General features: G+C 44.5%; 2 long non-coding RNA genes across 2 annotated transcripts in view; one reads left to right on the top strand and one right to left on the bottom strand.

Annotated features, from left to right (window-relative positions):
* The window catches only part of LOC146075671 (uncharacterized), a 31,714-nt gene that overhangs the window by 2,988 nt on the left and 2,892 nt on the right, over positions 1-25,834 (top strand). Inside the window, exon 2 of the long non-coding RNA XR_014473609.1 lies at positions 24,824-24,962. This is a non-coding gene — a long non-coding RNA (uncharacterized LOC146075671). The remainder of the gene's footprint in view (positions 1-24,823; positions 24,963-25,834) is intronic.
* Positions 6,805-25,834, bottom strand: part of LOC146075672 (uncharacterized) — a 47,708-nt gene continuing 28,678 nt past the window's right edge. Inside the window, exon 3 of the long non-coding RNA XR_014473610.1 lies at positions 6,805-6,914. This is a non-coding gene — a long non-coding RNA (uncharacterized LOC146075672). The remainder of the gene's footprint in view (positions 6,915-25,834) is intronic.

Below are 25,834 nucleotides of genomic sequence, written 5' to 3'. Positions count from 1 at the left end.
GTACAGTTTTCACACAGGGGAAACACAGGGTACACAGGGGGTTACATATGCTGAGTGCACAGATCCTAGGCAGCCATTTGCGGCGCCAGCTTCCTGTAGGGGAACCAGCGTGGAGAGCCAGCAGGGGGGGGGGGGGGGAGGGGGAGAAAGAGTCACTGGGGCCTGATGGAGTCAGTGGGGCCTAGGGCTGGAGTTGGGCCCTCCCTGGCTTGAGTTCCAATGGACCAGACGTACCTCCTCCCTGGTGGGGTGGGGGGGGTCGACGCCAGAGGCATAAAAAGGTCTTCTGCAGCCTCTGGTGCTGGGGATCAGCAGCTGGGGCCTGCGGCCTGGTCGCTTCTCATGTGTGGGTTAGCCGGGCGCCGGGGGGGTCCGCAGCCGTCTTCGAGATCATGCCGCCAGGTCCTCCCTCCTGAGCCCTGAGCCACCAGCGTCTTCCCGGGGGCCAGCTCTGTGCCGCGGGTGTCTTCGGCGGCGGCGGTGGTATTTTGGTCCGTCTGTGATCGATTAGCTTTCCCTGGCGCTGTCCTCGCAGTAGAAGTCACGCTGCTGTGTATCGGTCGTGCCGGGCCATGGCGGTGCGGCCGGGAGGGTGGACACCGTGACCGTGCCGTCGGAAGCCGGGTAGCTGCCGCCAGGTCACCTTCCATCACTAGTGGAGTCTAGTGGTGAAAGCTGCTCAATCAAACTAGTAATACCCCCAGGTGCTGCAAGGGAGGGGGATTTAACCCCCAGCACACCAAAGGACATTAGTAATAAGATTTGAAAAACCAACATAATAGAGGTTCATTCAGAGATCTTAGTTACATATATTTTGCAAAAGATATGATAAGCTTCCAGGCCTCGTCAAGGCTTCTCTGATACCGGAAGTCCTACACTGCATGATAACAGCACCCAATCTGGGCCATATAATTGTCTACTGTAAGGCTACATGATAACAGCACTTACCAATATATCTAAGTTGAGAGCCAGCCTATCAGGAGTTACCCCTATATCCTCCTGGTGGCACTACAGGAACCAGCTCTCCAAATGCAGGTCCCAACAAATGCCAACATGAGTATAGGTCGACATGAGTTAGGTCGACAGGGTCACTAGGTCGACATGGTCGACAGTCAAAAGGTCTACATTGGGGTTTTTCACTCGCTACACTCGGCACACTATTTTATTCTCCAATCACGCATGTGATTTGCCGGCTCCTTATTCATCTGGAAATAAGAAGGTGACTGCACGCACCCGTTTGAGTGTCCGCCCCCAGCAGAGTGAGTGAACCACATTGGTCTGAGTCACTGAACTTCAATATCTAAAGCGCGGATCCATTACTTCCCTGAGATAGGGATTGGACACTAATGCCTTATCTCTCCACTGTCAAGTTTGCCCTGGGAGAAATAGATTTGGAAACTTCCCAAACTAATTAATATCACCCGTTGTGGATATATTGGAGTACAAAAAAAGTCAACATTCTAAATCCTGTTCATATACAGTGGTTAAGCTTATTGGACTTGTAAGCTTAAAAACCAAAAAGAGGTGTTGACAAATGTCCACAGTTTTTTATGCTTTTTTATTAACATCTTTGGATGTATATGCATATATTTAAATGTGATTGTGTAACACCCCAATAAGGGTTAATGTTTATACATAAACTAAAATGTTATATGGTTGTGATACAGTAATTGTAGCAGATATCAAAAGTAATATTAGTAGTTAATTAATTATTTAGGAAAAGTATTAATGTGTTAATACCCCTTATTAATAGAATATTGTGGACTGAACACTGTTTACCCCTTTCCTGAACTGACAATGGACTTGTCCTCCTAGCCCATTAGGGTGGACTATACCATATACCCTGCTTTAAAGGGGAGAACTGTGAGGAATATTCCAGAAAGGAAAATATACTCTGACAGTTGGCAGAGCCCCTGCTCATCAGGAAACCCCAGAGCAGGGACTATAGAGGTGCTCAGGGGAAAGAGCGGTAGGTGTGTTGTGGATAGGGATTGAGGAAAGCTGAAGTGCAGCAGAAAAGACACTGGGCGGTATTCAATGTGAATACCTGCGAGGTGCAGCGAATCCTTTTTTGGATTCGCTGCACATTCGCCACGTTCCGGAGCCGGCGGGCTCCGGTATTCAACGAGTCAGGGGCAGCGAGCCCCTGACTGGCGAATATGAGCTCCTGCGGCGATTGCCGCAGGGAGCCTGAGGACGGTGCCAGGCAGAGAGATGGTAGTCTCTCTGCCTAGCCCAGACTTTTGTGGGGGGTTAGGTGGGCTCCCCGGGTGCCAGGCAGCACAGGCTGCCCTCCCGGGGGTGCCAGCAGGGGGGCGTATATTCACTACACATGATCGTAATGATCGTGCAGTGAATATATGAATATGTAACGAGCGGCTCGGCTCCGGCGTCCCCTGCTGGCTGCTGTGTAAAAAAAAAAAATTTTATTTTAAAAGTTCACATTCCACTTCACCATAAAAAGATAGCGATTGCTACTCGGTGAATCATGGCGAAAAAAACCTTCAAATGTATTCGCCATGTGATCATTGAATAGGGTGATTCATCGTTTTTGTCAGAAATTCGCCAAACAGCACAAATTCGCCATAAAAACCTGGGGAATCAGGCTCATTGAATACCGCCCACTGTGTAGCATTTGTGGAGAGAAAGTTAAGGCAGCAGAGCTGCGCAGCTGGAAAGTGTGTGATGCGTTGCTGTAATTAGGAGAATACTTACCAAAAGGGCTCCGGTGATTTCCCGAGGTCCCCTTGAGCAGCGGTGACAGAGGCGGTGACTGATCCAAGCTGTGATCGATAAAGAAGAGGGTGTGGTGAGTGATTGTCCAGCCCCAAGGCAGCACAGTACAGCCTCCTGCATATCCCACAGATCAGCCCAGAGATAGTCCAGCCGGAGACAGCCTACAGGATGGCCCACAGATAGCTGTAACGCCCCTGCAATAACCTCATAGCCAGCCTAACACCTCTCCCGGCTAAAGAAAGCATTGTGTGTAACATTCACCTCATCCAGGCAGCAATAAGCAGTACCTACACTGGCATTTGGGGAGAGACTCTAGTAGTTAATACTGCACACAATACCCAAGTCGTCCTTAGCTACAAGTTAGGAGGAAGGGAGTAGTGGCTGCTGAATCAGCCCCAAAGCTGTATATTACAGAAGTGGACTGACACTTATAGAGACACTTGTGGCAATTATACTGCTAAGGGAGAATTGCTTATATCATTCTACTCAGGATATTCCAAAAAGATTGCTAGCTTCTGTCATCTATTATCAGATTATTTGACGTTCAAGTTAAAAGTCAGCAGCATTATTACGCAAGACTTACCTTATGTATTCTCTTGACTTTGGATTACAAATACACAGAGAGTTGACCTTGCAGCGTGGGACCTACCTGTATAAAAGAAAGAATATTTGTTATAAATAAGCGCTTAAAGAACAGGTGACTGCAGTCATAATAGGGTTAACCCAAGACTATTGTAGACATAAACAATTATTGCGCAATGATAATCTAGTTCTGGTAAAACGCTATAACCTATTTTGATATTGTAACGGTTTGTTATACATTGCAGGTGAATGGATAGTTGCTTATTTGTTTGTTGCAGAATAGTACAACTTATGCTCTAAGTAATATTGTTATACATCAATATCTCACCAATGTTACGTGGGAAGAATCTCTGATGTTTGTATTTATATATTGATATTTTGTGCATAATAGTATCCTTGAATTCCATCAGTTCCTTTAAGAAAAACGGAGTTCCAGCTTAATAAAATTACTCTATTATTTTTCCTCGTGAGTTATTGTGGTGAGCTGTTGATAATTGCTGTTGCAAGATAACCTGTAAGGATAAAGATACTTATCTGTGAGGGTATCACAATTGTCTATTTTATGTGTGTTAAACATAGTAATACATTTTTCTACTTTGGAAAGTATTAGTGTCACATGTGCGCTCTCTAGAATATATTTTTTCTTTTGGGCATGAAATACCGCCTGTCGGCACATGTCGGCTCAAAGAAGCTGTGAAAAAATGCATGTCGACCTTTTGACTGTCCACTTAACCCATGTTGACCTAATGAGCCTGTCTACCTAACCCATGTCGACCTAGACTCATGTTGACCCTCCTGCATGTCGACCTAAATGCATGTTGACCTAATGGTGTCGATCTAATGACTATCTAACAACTTGCTGGAGACCCAATGACCGTATCCCTTGATGTGAAGGTGGAGTATACATCATCGGTTGATATAGGCCTTTATTCTGGTTCAGTCGCAAAAGGCAATTTCCTTCTCAATTGGACAAAACCTCGTGCATTGCAGGGGGGCAGATGTAACATGTGCAGAGAGAATAGATTTAGGTGTCATTTTTTTTCTGTGCAGGGTAAATACTGACTGCGTAATTTTTACACTGCAATATCATACCCTCCAACGTGACCCATTCCATTAGGTACAAAATGCTCTGTTCCTGGACTTGTCAGTGGCAGTTACAGAGGTTGGACTCCAGCACAGTCTAAAAATCAAAGATGGGGGTCACATCAACTGCCAGTGAGTCCAGGACAGTGATGTTTAGAGTGGCATTAGGTGTGGCTCTCCTTTTTGAATATTGGACTGTGCTGCAGCCCCACCTATGTAACTGCCACTGGCAGGGAAGTCCAGAAACAGAGCATTTTGTACCTAATGGAATGGGTCATGTTGGAGGGTATGCAATATAGATCTCACTTTGAAGTAACACCCCACCCAAATCTAAATGTTACATCTGCCCCACCTGCAGTGCACATGGTTTTGTCCATTTGAGAAGGAATTTGCTTTTGCGAGTGAACCAGAATAAGGGCCATAATAGTGTATGTGGGTGTCTCAGAAGAGGCAATGTATAGAGAGAAAAAAACAATATGCATATATTGTTATAATTACTATTTGTTTTACACTGTGTCAATTGTATTCACTGTTTTTATGAAATAAACCAACACCTTTAATTGGGTGCCGGACGGGTTCCCGACAGTCGGGATCCCGACAGTCATTTACCCGACGTCGGGATCCCAACTGTCAAAACGCCGACAGCCGGGTGCCCGACGGCCACCCGCTATTTTCCCTCGTGGGGGTCCACGACCCCCATAGAGGGAGAATAGAATAGGTGGCTCGCTTAGCGAGCCACCGCTTTCGCAGAGTGACGAGCGCAGCGAGCCCGCAGCGTGGTGAGCGCAGCGAGCCGGCAAGGGGCTTTTTTGCACTCGCCATGCTGTCTGGGTCCGGCCAGTCGGGATCCCGACATCGGGATAATGACTGTCGGGATCCCGACTGTCGGAGTCCCATACCACACCCCCTTTAATTATAGTGACTGTATACAATGTATCTATTATGAGGTGACAGATAGTATCACCGCTTTATAAACACTTCAGATTTTACCCTGTACTTGTGTATGTCACCTGGCATAGGCTCTATGTAACAAGTCACAATATTGCACAACTCCTAAATCAGGGCCGGATTAAGGTCTGTGGGGGCCCTGGACAACAAATTTGTGGGGGCCCCCCACAGATCATGCCGACGATGCCGCGCCCCCCCATCATGCCGATGATGCCGCGCGCGCCCTCCCCCAGTAAGCCCATGCCCCCCTCGTGCCGCCTTACCCCTCCACTCAGCAGGGACCTGCAGATCTTCTCTGTGCGGTCCCGGCTCCCCTCTTGCTTCTGCTATGTAAATGGTCCATCACAAAATGTCCGCCCCCGTACAGCGGACAGTTTCACAGAACTGTCTGCTGTATGGGGCGGACATTTTATGATAGTCCATTTGTAAAGCAGCTGTAGGCAAGGGGGGAGCCTGGACCGCACCGCAGAGAAGATGTGCGGGTCCCTGCTAAGCGGAGGGGTAAGGCGGCCGTGGCACGAGGGAGGCATGGGCGAATGGGGGGGGCCATCTATGTGTGGGGGCCCCGGGGCGACCGCCCCTATCGCCCCTGCTTTAATACGCTAAATGTAATAGGGTGCGGGTACCCTATAAATCGCATGGTTCAACCTCTAACATATATCACAAGCAGATGTTTGAAAAGCATAGAAGTCACAAATGTGACACGGGGCCTGATTCAGACTTGTTCGCTAGGCTGCATATATTCGCAACTTAGCAAACAGGTAAATGCTGCCCCGCCTATCTGGGGGGCGACACCGAGTCTGAGTGCAGTGCAGGGCTCCAGTAGAAGAGCAGTGGTCACACACTTGGATTCCGCTGTGAACCGCACAGGTGCTGCATTGCTCCATTGCCTGGGAGTTACACCCTGGGGAGGACAGTAGCAGGGCCGGCGAGAGGTATGCCGGGTCCCAGTAAAATTGTGGGGGCATGGCCTAATCACGGGAGGTGTGACCACCTATTGCAATTCTGCCACTCCCCCAAAATGTTTACGGGGGGGGTGAAAAAACTGTCTAAAGTCGAGGGGGAAGTGTTATTTTCTCCCCTCCTCCTGAGCAGCAGCACACAAGTTCAGCATGTGCTGTGCTGAGAACGGGCTCAGCATGAGCTCTCACGATGTCAGTGAGACACTCATGCTGAGCCTGCTGTCAGCACAGCACATGCTGTACGTGTATGCTGCTGCTGCTCGGGTTGGAGGTACGTGTGGGTTCGGACCAGTGTCCCCACTGGGCCCCTCCAGCAAGCCTGGTAATTAGTATCTGCTCCCCCCCCTCTCAGCGGCCCTGGTCAGTAGGTTGAGGTTTTGACTATGGTGCTGAGAAACCTTACACCGGTCCTGCATAGGGGAACCCTAGGAGTTGATGTTCCATGTTATTGTGTCACTCCTGCGTATTAGTACACACCTGAGGAAGACTTTACTATCATTCCAGTGTGCATCTTTCTTCTTTCCTGGGCACCAGCTTTACAATGATCAACTGTTCTGACATAACCAACTGTGTAGGCGTGTGCGTACGTACAGAAATTAATTCCTAAATGACAGCATAAAAATTTATAACTAATTAACAGCTTTAACAGTCTAAGCTTTGTCAAATTAATTAGTTCACAGTTGTTTAGTGATTATATTATTCATTAAAAGGCATGATGCAGAGTTTGCATATATTGCTCAATAGAAATGTCTATACTTAATTTCCTTACTATTGCTGTTCAGTCCCTTATGTACATTGGCTGTCTGTAACTTTTTAATTGCAAGATACAGTAAGTTCCTGTATTACTACTAATATACAAGGCTACATCAGATATCTCTTCGCTTACCTAACAATCACTAACAGCTACACCCATCCGTTCTGCACAAGATCTGCATCCAGACTCATTACATGCTCCTATTATCTGTAACAGGATTTTTGCTGGCCTGCACCCACTCTGTAGATGCCATCTCATGCACAACTATACTCACTAGCAACAGCACACAAAATCTATTTATCAGTGCAGCAGTGAATGCCGACGCTCGTTTCGCTTATCTGCATTGTGTCAATTTTATGTAACATTACTAATCAGCCATTATTTTTCTTATATTATTCCACTGAAGACTAGTTAATCCCTCTGTTTTGAGACATTTTCCTGAGAAAAAAAAGCATTAGGGCCCCCACATACTCCAACACGGCCAGTGACAGCGAGTCCCCTCCACACTGCACTGTGCTCCCCAGCCAGTGGATCGTTTGTCAGTCACAGCGCAGCCTACTTAGGAGAGTGCCAAATCTAGGACACGGAGGGGAGTGCTGTGCTTATACTGATTGGAGCTTCCCCTCTGTGTCCTAGACTCGGCGCTCGGCGCATCAGGCTGCACTGAGATTCACTGAGGATCCAGTCCAGTCCATGCTTGCGCACCACCTTCTGTTGAATGGTAGCAGATGGCGATTCTATTGATGAGAGCTACTCCATCTGTATCTATCTATCTATTTATAGCGCTCGTGTGGATTCCGGCAGGGCACTGCAGGTCACGAATATTGGTGAAGGTATTAAGTCATGTTTTTTGTATAGTATTGTGACTTCTGTGGAAAATTAAATTGAAATTAAAACGTGAAGTGATTACTGGTCTTCTATCTGATTCTTCAATACTGTGATTGCTGCCACATTCTCATTGTATATGTATGTATGTATGTGTGTATGTATGTATCTCTATATGTGTGGGTTAATTTTTAATTAACCTCTGTTACGGTGCGTACACACGGGGCAATATGATCAAGGGGCGCTCCATGGTGCATGTAAATGAGATTTAATATATAGGCCAGTATTTAATGCTCCCGATTCACCATTTTTTCGGTGAATCGGGCTGTTTTCACACCTTGTAGTGAATTTTTTTCACTGACAATATGATTCACCCTATTCAATGTTCACTGTTCGCTTTTGGCCAGTTCTCCGTTTCATGCTCACTGCAATTCGCTGGTGTATTTCAATGGGGTTTTCACTGGGATTCGCCGAGAGTGTATTCAATGCTTAACTGGAGAACTGCTTTCTCCATTGATTTTCGCCATGATTCTCTGTTTTACATTAGTCATCTTTTTTAGGTGAACTCGAAGGTGATCTTTTAAAATAAAGCGGGTTTTTTTTGGTGTCAAAAAATCAGATTTTTTTCCCCTGTGAAGGGGCATGCTATTTTTATTCATGTGCTTGTAGCACATGAATATATTTAACATTTTTTTTTTAAACATTTTTTTTTTACACATTCGCCAGCAGGGAGCCAGGAGTCGCTCATTAATATTCATATATTCACTGCACTCTGGTCACGGCTTGTTACGTGCGGGACCAGAAGAGCGGCTCCCTGCCCCCCATGCCAGCATTCCCAGGGGGCAGTCTCTGCTGCCATAAATTCTGGGGCAGGCAGGGAGGCTTACATCTCCCTGCCTGCCTCCGTCCCCCGACTCCTTGCGGCATTCGCCGCAGGGGTTAAAATTCGCCAGCAGGGGCAGCGAGCCCCTGCTGCATTGAATAGGGTTCAAGATTGGTTACTAATACCACTCAGTGTGCTTGTTTTACTTAAGCAGTATTAACCCCTCCCTTGCATGCACCTGAATGGTATTACTGAACTAATTGAGCATCTACCACTATCTGTATGTATGTTGTTAGAGGCAGAAGAGAGCCCATATTAGGAGGAGATGTGGGTCCTGATATGCCACATGGAGTAGTCTGGGGTTGCTCCAAGGTAGGTAGCTCTTAGTTCAGATATACCAAGTAAGGAGCCATTATCATGTGGCTCCTTGCTGGTTAATCGTAGACCCAATTTAGGGTAACGGTGGTGTGGGGTGCGGTGCCCCTGGACTGGTTGGGCTGGGTGGCTTTAGTGCGACATGCCCTTACATTCTATTAACACTTTTCCCTCACTAACACTATCTCTCTTCTATTTTAATTACATTTCATTTTTTTTATTTTATCTCTCTCTATACATAGCTTCGGCTTCCTATCACTAATTATACACACTATAGTATCTCACTGGCGTGCTGCACTGGGCTTTCTGGCTTATGACAGTCTTTGGGGTGCCCCACCCTTCACCTAGATATAGCGCTAGGAACCCCCAATATACAGAGAAGCCTTGACGTGGCTTGGGGGCATAGCATACACCTGCGCAGGTATATGTAACCAATAGCTCTGAATTCTATTATCATGTAGTGTTCAAGATTGGTTACTAATACCACTCAGTGTGCTGGGGGGAAAAAAAGTCTTGTCTTACTTAACCAGTATTAACCCCTCCCTTGCATGCACCTGAATGGTATTACTGAACTAATTTGAGCATCTACCACTATCTGTATGTATAGAATTATATCCTCCAACATGACCCATTCCTTTAGGTACACAGTGCTCTGCTTCTGGACTTATTACTTAATTTAGAATTGCCTTCTCCTTTGCTGGAACACCGTTTTCATCACTGAACGAGTTCAACACAGGAGACTGTCAATTATCAATTAAGTCCAGAAACCGTGCCTTTTGTACCTAATGGAACGGGTCATGTTGGAGGGTATGCTAACAATTGTTAACAGAACTTATAGTATCTGTCTATTAAACAATCTCAAAAGCATATCTCATTGAGCATGCCTCCCAACTGTCCCGCTTTCCGCGGAAAAAAAATGTATCTTGCATCTTGAAACTAAAACATATACATCAAGAAGATTGACCGTGGCTGGCCCAGAGAGCCCCAGGCTGAGATGGTGGGTGTCTTGTAAATGAATATGCTGGGTAATAATAGCCTGTGTGGGCTTCTGCTATATTTAAAGTGAATAGGTTCAGGTGTAGAATGCTGCTCATCCTGTTCCCCTTAACAATTAGTAATCCTATGATACATATGACATTACATGTTTGTGACTTCATACATAATATATTATTGCTTTAAGCATCAATGGAGTATTTTTTTTTTTTTATTTATTCCTTTTACCTTCTGTGTTTTTGTTCTGTAATGAAGCCAATTGATTCAGGTGATGGATCCCTTTATTCAATGTTTTTTTAAAGTCTGTTATTCACTTAGTATGTTGTATTTCTGACAAAGGTGATGTCGACTGATAGAATGTAGAAATAAACCAATATGCTCATGAATTTTCCCGAGATCGCGTGCCCGAAACGGCAATATCGATGTGAAAGTGGTATAATGTTTTATGACATTTCACTTGCTCACCTGGGGGTTTATTCTAGTTTATTCTTTCTGACAAAATCCTTCTTAGATGGACAAAACCATGTGCACTGCAGGGGGGCAGATGTAACATGTGCAGAGAGAATTAGATTTGGGTGAGTTATTTTGTTTCTGTGCAGGGAAAATACTGACTGCATGATTTTACACTTCAATATAGATCTCACTTTGAAGAAAAACCCCACCCAAATCTAATTCTCTCTGCACAAGTTACATCTGCCCCACCCGCAGTGCACATGGGCCCTTATTCTGATCGATGCGGATATTCCCGCTTGCGTACGGGCCGCCGATGTTTTTCTTCTGCGCATGTGCAGAGGTCACTCTGCGCATGTGCAGGCGATTTCGCCGCAAGGATTCTCTATACGCCGCACAGGGGGCGTAGAGGGGCGTGAGGGGCTACTTATCCTCATTACCCTATGCATACGCCCCGCGTTTCATGGGCGTTCCCATGCAAACGCGGGGCGTATGCATGGTAATGAGGCCGTGACGCGTGGGTACGGGGCGGGCATCTGACATCGCCGGATGTCAGCTGCCCGCCCCCCATACAAGATTTCACACGGACAAGTGTCCGTGTGGTCTTGTGTTGCGGGACCTGGTGGAGCGTGCGGCCCTGCATTCGATGTTCGGCGACCATCGAATGCAGGGGCTGCTCCCACCATGGAGGAGGCGTATCCCCGTCCAATTTCATGCGGATCGCCACATATCCGCGTACGGACGGCAGGTGGCGATCCGTATGGTAGGCGGGGATTCGCCTGCACGGTCGTGGCCGCATATTCTGATCGGGCCGCACCGATCAGAATAAGGGCCATGGTTTTGTCCATCTAAGAAGGATTTTGTCAGAAAGAATGGACTAGAATAACCCCCTTGGTGTGATGGCTTGGGCTGGTTTGGAGTGTGTCCCACACCATAGACTTGAACCCTTGGTATGATAGGGATTTAATCGAATAGACTAATCACTAAGATTATGCCAAAAAACATGTTTTATTTTAAATGCTAAATAGTAATATTAGTGTGGCACTATAGGCCTCAGCAGGGTAGCACCTTTTTCCTTAATGGAATCAAAAGGTTGGAGCATCAATGGGTGAAGTTTGTGATTGTTGACAGTGACTATGCCAAAAATAATTGGCATTCAAACTGAAATATCTTTGTTAGTCATGGTTATGGCACCGAATATATGATTATAATATTCTGGCTTGCTCTCTTGCCATTGAATGTTGATGCTACCCAGATCTGACCCTGGTCCTAGTCCAGTTGTAATGAAAATTAATGTAAATGAGATGGAGTGCACTCACTGGTCTTTGAAGCAAACATGTCATTTTAATCACACAACCTGACAGTATAAGTTTGACATTTATCTCCTGGTTTGGACCTTTGTCAAGATACATCTGAGTGCCAATGCACCTATATTTATACTCCCCTTGACTAGGAAATGCCTTCCCATCAGTAAAACTAATGTGAGACGAAGCTCATTAGCGAAGCGTACGCCGACCGTACACTTCGTGGGCTACCCCTACTCCCTTACCCTCATTGAAATGTACCTATTTTGATCTGTCTAGTTTAAATTTACCTAATACCGATCGGCGTGTGTAGCTCGCAGCCCGTTGGCTGTGTTGTGCACCCTGCAAGTTGACAGTACGAGACCGCTGCACCCGTGTCCTACCCAGTGAGACGGCGCGTCACCATCAGGCGCACCTTGCTCCGGGACATACGGAGGTGAGCGGTGATAGTGATATGCCGGTGTAGCTCGCAACCCGTTGGTTGTTTTGTGCACCCCGCCAGTCGACAGTGTGAGACCGCTGCACCCGTGTCCTGTATTACGAGACGGCGCGTCCTAATAGGCGCACCGTACTCCGGGACATACGGCGGTGAGCGGCAGTAGTGATACGCCGGGCAGTACATAACAGTTCTGCACGGAGAATTACTGTTAATCAAATAGCAGTATTCCCCAGTGCATCTATTGCCCACAGTGGGATAATTGATTTCTCTACCTGTCCAATCTAACCGTATGCTACCTTACACGTACTTTCAGTATAAACACCCTGCGTGTGAAAGAGATTTAAAGTGACTGGTGCATAAACTCTACGAGCTCACTATACCGCCGCATATTAGATTATTGTTGGAATTTATCCACCACTAGACTGATTATAGGAACCCATTACTGTATTACTTATACCAGGAGTTAGGGGTCCCACGTCGTAAGGGTAATCAAATACCCTTTTTTTAAAAACTAATGTCCGTGTGTATTTTCATGTTTTGTGTCTTTTATTTCGCTATGTTTTAACCAATCATAATAAAGGTTACATTTTAAAATACCAATTCTTCTTGGTGCACCGCACAGCGACATATCTTTCTGTCTTCTGTGTTCAGTAAAAACTGATGTCCCGTGGTAGCACACCCTCATCTTGATATGTGAATTAAAACACACCACAACGTTTGAGGGGTCATGTATTGAAAAAACTTGATTTCCTGTACGATTGCTTTTCCTTCCCCCTGACCCCCCTCTTTTTGTACTAATGTGAGAAGTAATCTGGGCATACGTAAAACCAGTGGTGCATACAGCTCAATAAGTACAGTATGTATATACATTGTATATCATGTATGGTAAAGTTATAGAACCAAAGTGTTACACAACAAAGGGCTACATAGCACTGAAAAGCCTGGTGCGCAATACAGAATTGCATCCATCTCCAATGGACTGCACTGTGAAGTTAATAATGGTGGAAATATGTCATCAGCGGATCATGTGACTAACAAGTCACATGATAGTGCTGGAAAGCAGACCCATGACCTGGACGTGTGTCCATCTCCCGTGGACCGCACTGTGGAACACATATATGTGTGTGGAGTCCATTCTAACCCCCCCCCCCCCCCCCAAAAAAAAAAGGATCTCCTTTGCGTTTATTTCCTTGTGATTTCCAAAAAGTGTGTTAAATATGATATCAAACCACCTGATAGAAACAGGGCCGGCGCCACCACTAAGCAGCCATAGGCATTTGCCTAGGCATTTGCCTAGGGCGCTGGCCACTGGAGGGCGGCATGGAAGCAAACCCCCCCCCCCACTTGGAGCCATGTGAGCGGTGCCCCACACCAACCCCCCCCCCCCCCCTGGACTCGGCAATCTCGCCGACCATCGAATGATGTGGAACGTGCATGCAAAACTAACACACTCTCAGGTGTCTTAGCTTTGCGTGCGACCTGTGCAAGGACAAGGCGGGCAGCTGACATCCGGTGATGTCATCTTCCTACCCCCGGCAGCCGCATCACTGCCTCATTTCCATGGGAGCGCACAGTCTATCCCCCCCCCCCCCCCGCCCGCCCCCGAGAGTATAGGATACCCAGTCTAGAGGAACTGGATGATGACTATCAAATTTTAAGTCTGAATTCTGGTTTGCCTACAAATATTGTAGCATGGTTTCCAGTTTACAATTTTTAACACATATCAAGAGCATTTATCATACCAGTATGCATTTGAAATACACTAAACCTCATCACGCATCCCACTAATTACAGGTAAAACCACTGCTCATAGTAAAAGAAGTTTCAAGTAAGAATTAAATTCAACTATTTTAGAAATAACTCTCTTTGATAAAGTTCCCGCCAGGAACTAAACGTGTCAGAGAATTACAGGACCCATCTGCTGCTAAATTTCATATATTGATGCACAGGAGCACTTATACCATTCTGTTGCTGTTCCGTGGTTGCTTATACCACGGCTGCTGCAAAGTCCACATTGTTTTCATATCTGTATATGTGTAATTGATTGAATGTGTGTTATCTTACAGTATATGTGGCGTGAAGCCCTTTTTTTTGACCGGTCATTATAAATTATTGATATTGTGACAAGGATCACATACACAGGGATTCAAATGAAGTCTTTGATCTTTATTTTATAAAGCAGGTCAGAGCATACCAGACGAATTGCATAGGCAAGCGTAGTTACAGACAGCAGCATACAGGTAATCACAGCATAAACAGTCTCTTACAAATGCTCAGTGGTCCCTACCATAGCCCACACCGCGGTCTATTGCTTGGGCAGCTAATCCACCATCAAGAGCATTTGCACTCTGCCCTGGAAACACTTATATCAGGAAATCACAGGTGCTGCTTATTACACACCTGGCTTCTGCTACTGCTCCAAAACCTGGTCTGGATCCTTCACATTACTGTCATGTGGAGATACGCTGCCACAAAACATAAACTTTGGAGTTTTAACCCCTTCCTGACAGAGCCAGTTTTTGCGTTCCTGACAGAGCCCTTTTTTTCAAATCTGACATGTATCACTTAAGTGGGGATAACTTTTTTTTGCTTTTACTTATCCCAGTGATTTTGAGATTGTTTTTTCGTGACACATTGTACTTCAAATTAGTGGTAAATTTGGGTCGATACAGTCTGTGTTTTTTTGTGAAAAATACCAAAATGTCGTAAAAAAATGGAAAATTTAGCAATTTGCAAAATGTTAAATTTTCTGCTTGTGAGACAAATAATCATACCACTCAAAATAGTTAATAACTAACATAGACCATATGTCTACTTTATGTTTCCATCATTATTTCAACTTCCTTTTAATTTTTTTGGACACTAGGAGGCTTACAATATGAATAGCAAATTCTCAAATTTTCAAGAAAATTTCAAACACTGATTTTTTTAGGGACCAGTTCAGTTCTGATGTGACTTTGAGGGACTTGTATGTGAGACACCCCCATAAATGATACCATTTCAAAAACTGCACCCTCACAGTATTCAAAACAGCATTTTGGAAGTTTGTTAACCCTTTAGGTGTTTCACAGGAATTAAAACAAAGTGTAGGTGAAATTTCAAAATTTCATTTTTTTTGCAGATTTGCAATTTTAATACATTTTTCTAAGGAACACAGTACATTTTACTAGAGAAATGTGACTAAAAATTGATTCCCCCAATTCTTTTGTTTTCATAAATATCCTATATGTGGCCCTAGTGTGCACGTTGACCAAACCACAGGCTTCATAATAGAAGGAGCACCTACTTGATTTTGGAGCCTCCTTTTTATGAGATTATTTTTTAGGCACCATGTAGGTTTCTAGGCACCATAAGATGCTAAAATTTAGGAACCCCCCCACAAGTGACCCCATTTTGCAAACTACACCCCTCAGGGAATTCATCTAGGGGTATAGTGTACATTTCAAACCCCCAGGGGTTTCACCAATTGTGGTACAACTGGGCAGTGAAAATGAAAAATTTAATTTTTTACACAAAAATGCAGTTCTGGCTCAAAATTTTTCATTTTCAGAAGGTATGATGGAGAAAAAGCACCCCAAAATCTGTGCCCCAATTTCTCCCGAGTACGGCAATGCCTCACATGTGACCAAAAAATACCATTTGGGTGCATGGCAGGACTCAGAAAGGAAGGAGTGATTTTTGGATTTTGCAGCTCAGATTCTGGTGGAATGTTGGTGGGTGCTATGTTGCATTAGCAAGACCCCCCAAGCACCAATACAGTGGAACCCCCCCACAAGTGACCCCATTTTGCAAACTACACCCCTCAGGGAATTCATCTAGGGGTATAGTGTACATTTCAAACCCCCAGGGGTTTCACCAATTTTGATACAACTGGGCAGTGAAAATGAAAAATTACATTTTTTTACACAAAAATGCAGTTCTGGCTCAAAAATTTTCATTTTCAGAAGGTATGAAGGAGAAAAAGCACCCCAAAATCTGTGCCCCAATTTCTCCCGAGTACGGCAATGCCTCACATGTGACCAAAAAATACCATTTGGGTGCATGGCAGGACTCAGAAAGGAAGGAGTGATTTTTGGATTTTGCAGCTCAGATTCTGGTGGAATGTTGGTGGGTGCTATGTTGCATTAGCAAGACCCCCCAAGCACCAATACAGTGGAACCCCCCCACAAGTGACCCCATTTTGCAAACTACACCCCTCAGGGAATTCATCTAGGGGTATAGTGTACATTTCAAACCCCCAGGGGTTTCACCAATTTTGATACAACTGGGCAGTGAAAATGAAAAATTACATTTTTTTACACAAAAATGCAGTTCTGGCTCAAAATTTTTCATTTTCACAAGGAATGAAGGAGACAAAGCACCCCAAAATCTGTGCCCCAATTTCTCCCGAGTACGGCAATGCCTCACATGTGACCAAAAAATACCATTTGGGTGCATGGCAGGACTCAGAAGGGAAGGAGTGATTTTTGGATTTTGCAGCTCAGATTCTGGTGGAATTTTGGTGGGTGCTATGTCGCATTACCAAGACCCCCCAAGCACCAATACAGTGGAACCCCCCCACAAGTGACCCCATTTTGCAAACTACACCCCTCAGGGAATTCATCTAGGGGTATAGTGTACATTTCAAACCCCCAGGGGTTTCACCAATTTTGATACAACTGGGCTGTGCAAATGCAAAATTACATTTTTTACACAAAAATGCAGTTCTGGCTCAAAATTTTTCATTTTCACAAGGAATGAAGGAGACAAAGCACCCCAAAATCTGTGCCCCAATTTCTCCCGAGTACGGCAATGCCTCACATGTGACCAAAAAATACCATTTGGGTGCATGGCAGGACTCAGAAGGGAAGGAGTGATTTTTGGATTTTGCAGCTCAGATTCTGGTGGAATTTTGGTGGGTGCTATGTCGCATTACCAAGACCCCCCAAGCACCAATACAGTGGAACCCCCCCACAAGTGACCCCATTTTGCAAACTACACCCCTCAGGGAATTCATCTAGGGGTATAGTGTACATTTCAAACCCCCAGGGGTTTCACCAATTTTGATACAACTGGGCAGTAAAAATGAAAAATTACATTTTTTTACACAAAAATGCAGTTCTGGCTCAAAATTTTTCATTTTCAGAAGGTATGAAGGAGAAAAAGCACCCCAAAATCTGTGCCCCAATTTCTCCCGAGTACGGCAATGCCTCACATGTGACCAAAAAATACCATTTGGGTGCATGGCAGGACTCAGAAGGGAAGGAGTGATTTTTGGATTTTGCAGCTCAGATTCTGGTGGAATTTTGGTGGGTGCTATGTCGCATTAGCAAGACCCCCCAAGCACCAATACAGTGGAACCCCCCCACAAGTGACCCCATTTTGCAAACTACACCCCTCAGGGAATTCATCTAGGGGTATAGTGTACATTTCAAACCCCCAGGGGTTTCACCAATTTTGATACAACTGGGCTGTGCAAATGCAAAATTACATTTTTTACACAAAAATGCAGTTCTGGCTCAAAATTTTTCATTTTCAGAAGGTATGAAGGAGAAAAAGCACCCCAAAATCTGTGCCCCAATTTCTCCCGAGTACGGCAATGCCTCATGTGTGACCAAAAAGTGGCAGGACTCAGAAGGGAAGGAGTGATATTTGGATTTTGCAGCACAAATTCTGGTGGAATGTTGGTGGGTGCTATGTCGCATTAGCAAGACCCCCAAAGCACCAATACAGTGGAACCACCCCACAAGTGACCCCATTTTGCAAACTACACCCCTCAGGGAATTCATCTAGGGGTATAGTGTACATTTCAAACCCCCAGGGGTTTCACCAATTTTGATACAACTGGGCAGTGAAAATGAAAAATTACATTTTTTTACACAAAAATGCAGTTCTGGCTCAAAATTTTTCATTTTCAGAAGGTATGAAGGAGAAAAAGCACCCCAAAATCTGTGCCCCAATTTCTCCCGAGTACGGCAATGCCTCATGTGTGACCAAAAAGTGGCAGGACTCAGAAGGGAAGGAGTGATATTTGGATTTTGCAGCACAAATTCTGGTGGAATGTTGGTGGGTGCTATGTCGCATTAGCAAGACCCCCAAAGCACCAATACAGTGGAACCCCCCCACAAGTGACCCCATTTTGCAAACTACACCCCTCAGGGAATTCATCTAGGGGTATAGTGTACATTTCAAACCCCCAGGGGTTTCACCAATTGTGGTACAACTGGGCAGTGAAAATGAAAAATTACATTTTTTTACACAAAAATGCAGTTCTGGCTCAAAATTTTTCATTTTCAGAAGGTATGAAGGAGAAAAAGCACCCCAAAATCTGTGCCCCAATTTCTCCCGAGTATGGCAATGCCTCATATGTGACCAAAAAATACCAGTTGGGTGCATGGCAGGACTCAGAAGGGAAGGAGTGATTTTTGGATTTTGCAGCTCAGATTCTGGTGGAATTTTGGTGGGTGCTATGTCGCATTAGCAAGACCCCCCAAGCACCAATACAGTGGAACCCCCCCACAAGTGACCCCATTTTGCAAACTACACCCCTCAGGGAATTCATCTAGGGGTATAGTGTACATTTCAAACCCCCAGGGGTTTCACCAATTTTGATACAACTGGGCTGTGCAAATGCAAAATTACATTTTTTACACAAAAATGCAGTTCTGGCTCAAAATTTTTCATTTTCAGAAGGTATGAAGGAGAAAAAGCACCCCAAAATCTGTGCCCCAATTTCTCCCGAGTACGGCAATGCCTCATGTGTGACCAAAAAGTGGCAGGACTCAGAAGGGAAGGAGTGATATTTGGATTTTGCAGCACAAATTCTGGTGGAATGTTGGTGGGTGCTATGTCGCATTAGCAAGACCCCCAAAGCACCAATACAGTGGAACCACCCCACAAGTGACCCCATTTTGCAAACTACACCCCTCAGGGAATTCATCTAGGGGTATAGTGTACATTTCAAACCCCCAGGGGTTTCACCAATTTTGATACAACTGGGCAGTGAAAATGAAAAATTACATTTTTTTACACAAAAATGCAGTTCTGGCTCAAAATTTTTCATTTTCAGAAGGTATGAAGGAGAAAAAGCACCCCAAAATCTGTGCCCCAATTTCTCCCGAGTACGGCAATGCCTCATGTGTGACCAAAAAGTGGCAGGACTCAGAAGGGAAGGAGTGATATTTGGATTTTGCAGCACAAATTCTGGTGGAATGTTGGTGGGTGCTATGTCGCATTAGCAAGACCCCCAAAGCACCAATACAGTGGAACCCCCCCACAAGTGACCCCATTTTGCAAACTACACCCCTCAGGGAATTCATCTAGGGGTATAGTGTACATTTCAAACCCCCAGGGGTTTCACCAATTGTGGTACAACTGGGCAGTGAAAATGAAAAATTACATTTTTTTACACAAAAATGCAGTTCTGGCTCAAAATTTTTCATTTTCAGAAGGTATGAAGGAGAAAAAGCACCCCAAAATCTGTGCCCCAATTTCTCCCGAGTATGGCAATGCCTCATATGTGACCAAAAAATACCAGTTGGGTGCATGGCAGGACTCAGAAGGGAAGGAGTGATTTTTGGATTTTGCAGCTCAGATTCTGGTGGAATGTTGGTGGGTGCTATGTGGCATTAGCAAGACCCCCGAAGCACGGTGAAATGATGAACCTAATAATCCATAGATGTGTGGTATATTTTAAAACACTCCTTTATACATAGGCCGGGTTTGTCGGGGCAAGTTTCACAGTGGAAAATAGTTTCCTTTCTTATTCCCTTTTTATAGCAAACTTTGCACCTTTTTTGTGTCCTGCCCTTTCTTGCAGTGGAGGGGATTTCGTTCGGAAAATGCTGCCCTGGTACAATACGGGGGCCAGTACTAGAAGTACTGGGGCCCTCTGCCTGCTGGTTCCCAAATATTAGGCCCTTTATGACTTCCTCTTGAAAGTGCATAAATGTCCCCCTCTGGCCGGTAGAACGGAATAGCACGTAAGCGTTATACAGTGCCATCTGGATGATATACACGGCCAGCTTCTTGTACCAGATTTTTGTTTTCCGCAGGGCACTGTACGGCTTCAGTACCTGATCTGAAAGATCCACTCCGCCCATGTACCTATTGTAATCCAGGATACAATTAGGTTTTGAGGTGTGGGTACTGGTACCTCGTACAGGGACGGAGGTGGTACTGTCTCCGTGAATTGTTGTCAGTATAAGGACATCCCTCTTGTCCTTATATTTGACCAACAACATATTTTCGGTGCATATTCCCCTGCTTTCACCCCTTCTCATTACTTGGGCAATGTTCGTTTTTGGGAGGCCTCTTTGGTTCTTGCGCACAGTACCGCAAGCTGCTGTACCTCTTGAACCAAGGGCCTTAAACAGGGGGATGCTAGTGTAAAAGTTATCCACATAGAGGTGATAACCTTTATCCAGGAAGGGGTGCACTAAATCCCAGACAATTTTTCCACTAACACCTACGAGGGAGGGGGGGCATTCTGGCGGTTCAATTCTTGAATCCTTCCCTTCATATACCCTAAACCTGTGAGTGTACCCTGAGGTGCTTTCACACAGCTTATACATTTTTATGCCATACCTTGCCCTCTTACTGGGAAGGTACTGGCGGAATTTAACCCTTTCTTTAAAATGTATAAGGGACTCGTCTATGCAAATGAATTTATCTGGGATGTACATCTCTTCAAATTTGGCACTGAAATGATCAATGACCGGCCTGACTTTGAATAGCCGGTCAAAGGTGGGATCATCTCTGGGTGGGCACTGTGCATTATCGTTGTAATGCAAAAATTTAAGGATCGTCTCAAATCGAGCCCGGGGCATGGCCATACGGTAAAATGGGGTGCTGTACAGAACATCTGTACTCCAATATTGCCTAATTTCTGGCTTTTTTACTATGCCCATATGAAACACCAGACCCCAAAACGTCATCATCTCTACTGCATCTACAGGGGTCCACCTAGCAAATGATGACGTGGGGTTTTGAGCAATAAACTGCTGGGCATATAAATTAGTTTGGTCCACCATTAAATTTATAAAATCATCAGAGAAAAATAATTTGAAAAAGTCAATTTCTCTGAGACCTGTGGAATCAAATTGGATTCCTGGCATGGCCAAAAACTCAGGAACCTGGGGCTCAAAATTGTCTGGTGGTGGGGTCCATACGAGATCAATTATTGGGGGGGGGTCTCAGCTGCTCTACGGGGGCGTCTTTGAGGGGGTCCCTCATCACCAGAGGAGGAAGAGGAGCTTAAGACGAATCCTTCAAATTCCCCGCTTGCATCACTGGCTGTGTCAGAGTCAGAGGCAAGCATGGCATATGCCTCCTCCACTGAATACATTCTTCTGGATGACTGGGATGACATTTGGGATGACATTTGGGATGCCATTTTTATTTTTGTGTTACTGGTAGTGAAATGTTTCAACACGTGTATAGTGTAGGGGGGGGTACAAACTTTATTTCAACCCGGGGGGTATGTAGTGTGTAGTGTGTATGTAGTGCAGAAAAAAAAATACTTTATACAAAAAAAAAAAAAATTGAAGGGGTTAAAAAAAAAAAAAAATTGAAGGGGTTAAAAAAAAAAAATTGAAGGGGTTAAAAAAAAAAAAAAAGGTCCTGCGCCAAAAATTGAGCACAGATGTTGGTCAGTAACGTCCGTCACTGAACAGCGCTCAAAGGCAACAGGAATTTGATCAAAAAAAAAAAAAAATAGATCAACCCTGTGCCGAAAAAGCTGATCAGTGATGTACGTCACTGATCAGCGCACAGTGGCCACAGGACACCCACAAAATCACAGTGTGTGTAAAAAAAAAATTTAAAAAAGACCCCACAGCACCCACAAAAAAAAAGGTGATCAGTGATGCGACACTGATTACCAGTGAGGGGCAGCAGGTGCACAACCTTTGGTGCAACTGACAGTGCAACTGGCAGCAACTGACAGGTATATATATAAAAAAAAAAAACTCTGCACCCCCAAAAAGTTGCTGATCACCTCAGATATAGTGATCAGCACAAAAGGCGGGGGCAGCAGACACAAAATATATCACTCTCTATCACTCTCTGTCACTATCTCTCTCTATCTCTCTATCTCTCACTATCTATCACTCTATGACACTGCAGCAGCAGCACTGACAGTTATATATATGAAAAATAACCCCTGCACCCCCAAAAAGTTGCTGGGGGTGCACAAAAGGGGGGCAGCAGACACAAAATATAGCAGTCTCTATCACTCTCTGTCACTATCTCTCTCTATCTCTCTATCTCTCTATCTCTCACTCTATGACACTGCAGCAGCAGCACTGACAGGTATATTGTGGTGGATACGCCTGTGACGCGCATGTTGTATGGTGTGTATGATATAAAGAAGAATAATTGTCTTCCATCTTGTGCTACAGCAAGCCATAACTTTCTTATGCAGGATGGGTTATTAAAGTTCAAACCTACAAGAGGCAAAAGCTGTTAAAACTAGTTTAAACCAACAGTACAGTATGATGCGTGGTCGCAAGATGTTTGCTCGAGGCGACACTAGTTAGTTAATAGTTCGTTAACTAAAAGTTAGATTTATAAGATTGGCTAGTTAGTTAATAGTTCGTTAGCTAAAAGTTAGGTATATAAGGTTGGGGATTTCTACGGGGAAGTTGGAATTCATCTTGGACGCAGCAGACGTGCTACGTGAGTCCCGGTATTTCCCCGTGCTGATTGCTGGAATTCCCCAATCAAGGACAAAGCTTCGGGTGATGCTACAATATCCGGTGATGTATTGATGCTTTTAACTGAAAACTTATACCAATAATCTCTAGACTGTTAGAATTATATTGTATGATGTTTTAGCTTGATACTTGTATAATAAACTAAGGAGTATTGAGTTAATTCATGTCTTGACTCTCTTTAAATTGAGTGCCTGTTCAGTGAAACAGTGAGCGTTGTATGTAGTGACTTAGTGTCACAATTCTATTCTGTTGAGGCAAGACATAAATTGGCGACGAGGATGGGATGTATCTTGTAAATGTATTGATGTATTGAATGCCAACAGACTAGCGGTCTTATGCTTCCCAATCTCCTGGGATAACGCTACGTGAGGCTTCATATTTAATACATCAAAATCAGCGATTAGACTCTGTCTGCTGCACGTGGCAGCCTATCGCAAGTGTGTTGATAAAACCATATTGCCACCATAGTTTTAAAATATGTTTAGAAAAGCAAAAAAGGTAGAAAAGTCCGAGGTAGAAGTGCCCGGCTGGACCGAGGCACCCTACCACCAATTAGGACAGGAACTTTTAAACGCAGGGCTAGCAGAGAAATGGGATAGGCAGTTAAAAGACTCAGAACCTCTCGATGTTGTTAATGTACTCGAGAGTCTCCCTGTTAAGACAGGTGATGCAGTTGCTTTAGGCAGACGCTGCTGGATATTGCTGTCCGCATATCGGCAGATACATAGGGAAATACAACCCAAAGCTAGACAGAAAATCTTAGATTTTGCAACACCCAGGGATAAAACAGAGATACAATCTTACATAGGATTGTTCACATTTTGGAAACAGCATATACCTTATTTAGGACAGTTGTTGGCTCCCCTGTACAAGGTAACTCGGAAGAAGATTAAGTTTACCTGGGGAGAGGAACAGCAAGAAGCTTTTGATCAGACTAAATTGGCAGTACAACAGGCAGTAGACCTGTGGCCTCTTAAGGAAGGCCCAGTAGAGCTTCATGTGACTGTACAGGACATGTATGCTACATGGTCCTTGTTGCAAAAACAGAAGGGAAAACGAGTGACGTTAGGATTCTGGAGCAAAAAGCTGCCAGAAGCAGGTGATAAATATACCCCCTTAGAACAACAATTGTTAGGGTGTTATTGGGCACTAGTTGACACAGAACAGTTAACCCTAGGACATGAGGTACTGATGAGACCTAGGATCCCAATAATGAACTGGGTAATGTCAAATCCAAAATCAAACAGGATAGGACATGCACAGGAACAGAGTATTATAAAATGGAAATGGTACATATCCCAAAGAAGTAAAGCAGGAGAGGGAGGAGTGGCTACACTACATGAAAAGGTAGCAGATGCACTTGCATATGACAGTCAACCCAAGGGTAAGACACAATTAGAAGAGTCACCTGTGAGATGGGGAATACCATATTCCCAGTTAACAGAAAAAGAACAAACACATACATGGTTTACGGATGGTTCAGCCAGGTACGTTGCAGGATCCAGAAAGTGGAAGTCAGTAGCTTTAAATCCTAAGTTACAGAAGACTTTGGTGATGGAAGGAGATGGCAAGAGTAGCCAGTATGCTGAATTGTATGCTGTATTCTTGGCATTAAGACAGGAAAAAGGGGGACAGTGTTATGTGTATACAGACTCATGGTCAGTGGCCAATGGTTTGGCTACTTGGATGATGAGCTGGAAAAGCCATGATTGGAAAATTCATGGGAAAGAGATTTGGGGTTCAGAGATATGGAAGGGAATTGAAGATATTGTGAAAAGTACTAAAGTGACTGTATTTCATGTAGATGCTCACATGCCTTTTGACTCATTGGAACGTTTATTTAATCCCCAAGCAGATGCCCAGGCAGCCATTAAACCCAAGACTGCTACAGTGGCTGAAACGCAAAATAGCGAAGAAACACAAACATGGCTTCATGGTACAGCCCTTTGGGCACATCAAAAGTCAGGACACCTGGGAGAGAAAGCCACTTACAGGTGGGCACAGGATAGGGGTCTTCCCATTACGATGGATATCGTAAAATCAGTAATATTGCAGTGCCCCTTGTGTCAACACATGCAGAAAAGGGAAGTACCACACACGGTCATGGGACATATTGGTAGAGGTAAGCTACCAGGGCAAATATGGCAAATAGATTTTATAGGGCCTCTTACTGAAAGCAGAGGATGTAAATATATTTGCACAGCAGTAGACACATTTTCAGGATTGTTGGTTGCTTTCCCATGCAAATCAGCAACACAATGGAGTACTATTAGGACACTAGAGACAATAGTACAATACTATGGTATGCCATTACAAATACAATCAGATAATGGTAGTCATTTTACAGGACAACAGGTGAAGGATTATGCCCAAAACAATAACATTGAGTGGGTATACCATATTCCATATTACCCTCAAGCGGCAGGGTTAATAGAGAGAATGAATGGCCTTCTCAAAACTGCTTTGAAAAAGTTGAGCTCCAACGATGGGTATGGTCAATGGAGGGACAATCTGTCTGAAGCATTGCAGACCCTCAATAATCGACCGTTGACGGAGTCAACTACACCTTTAATGAGGATGTTGACCCCTAATCTAACTATCAGTACTGTCAAAATAGACAGTTTGATATATTGGAAGACAGACAAACAGGCAAAAGAACCATTTAGAGCTACCCCTTACTCAGCAGGGGCAGATTTGCATGCACTACATTCAGAAGTTATAGTACCATCAGCAACTAAGGTGATTCCCACAGGGATAGGATGCAAAATACCAGAAGGGTATTATGGGCAATTATCAACCAGATCAGGCATGGCCAGTAAAGGACTTATGGTTGTAGGAGGAGTTATTGACCAAGATTACCAAGGAG

The sequence above is a fragment of the Crinia signifera genome, chromosome 4 (genome assembly GCF_055691185.1).
Source record: "Crinia signifera chromosome 4, ASM5569118v1, whole genome shotgun sequence".
In the NCBI taxonomy this organism is placed as follows: domain Eukaryota; kingdom Metazoa; phylum Chordata; class Amphibia; order Anura; family Myobatrachidae; genus Crinia; species Crinia signifera.
Note: the sequence above shows the minus strand (reverse complement) of the source record. Positions and strands in the feature narration are given on the sequence as shown.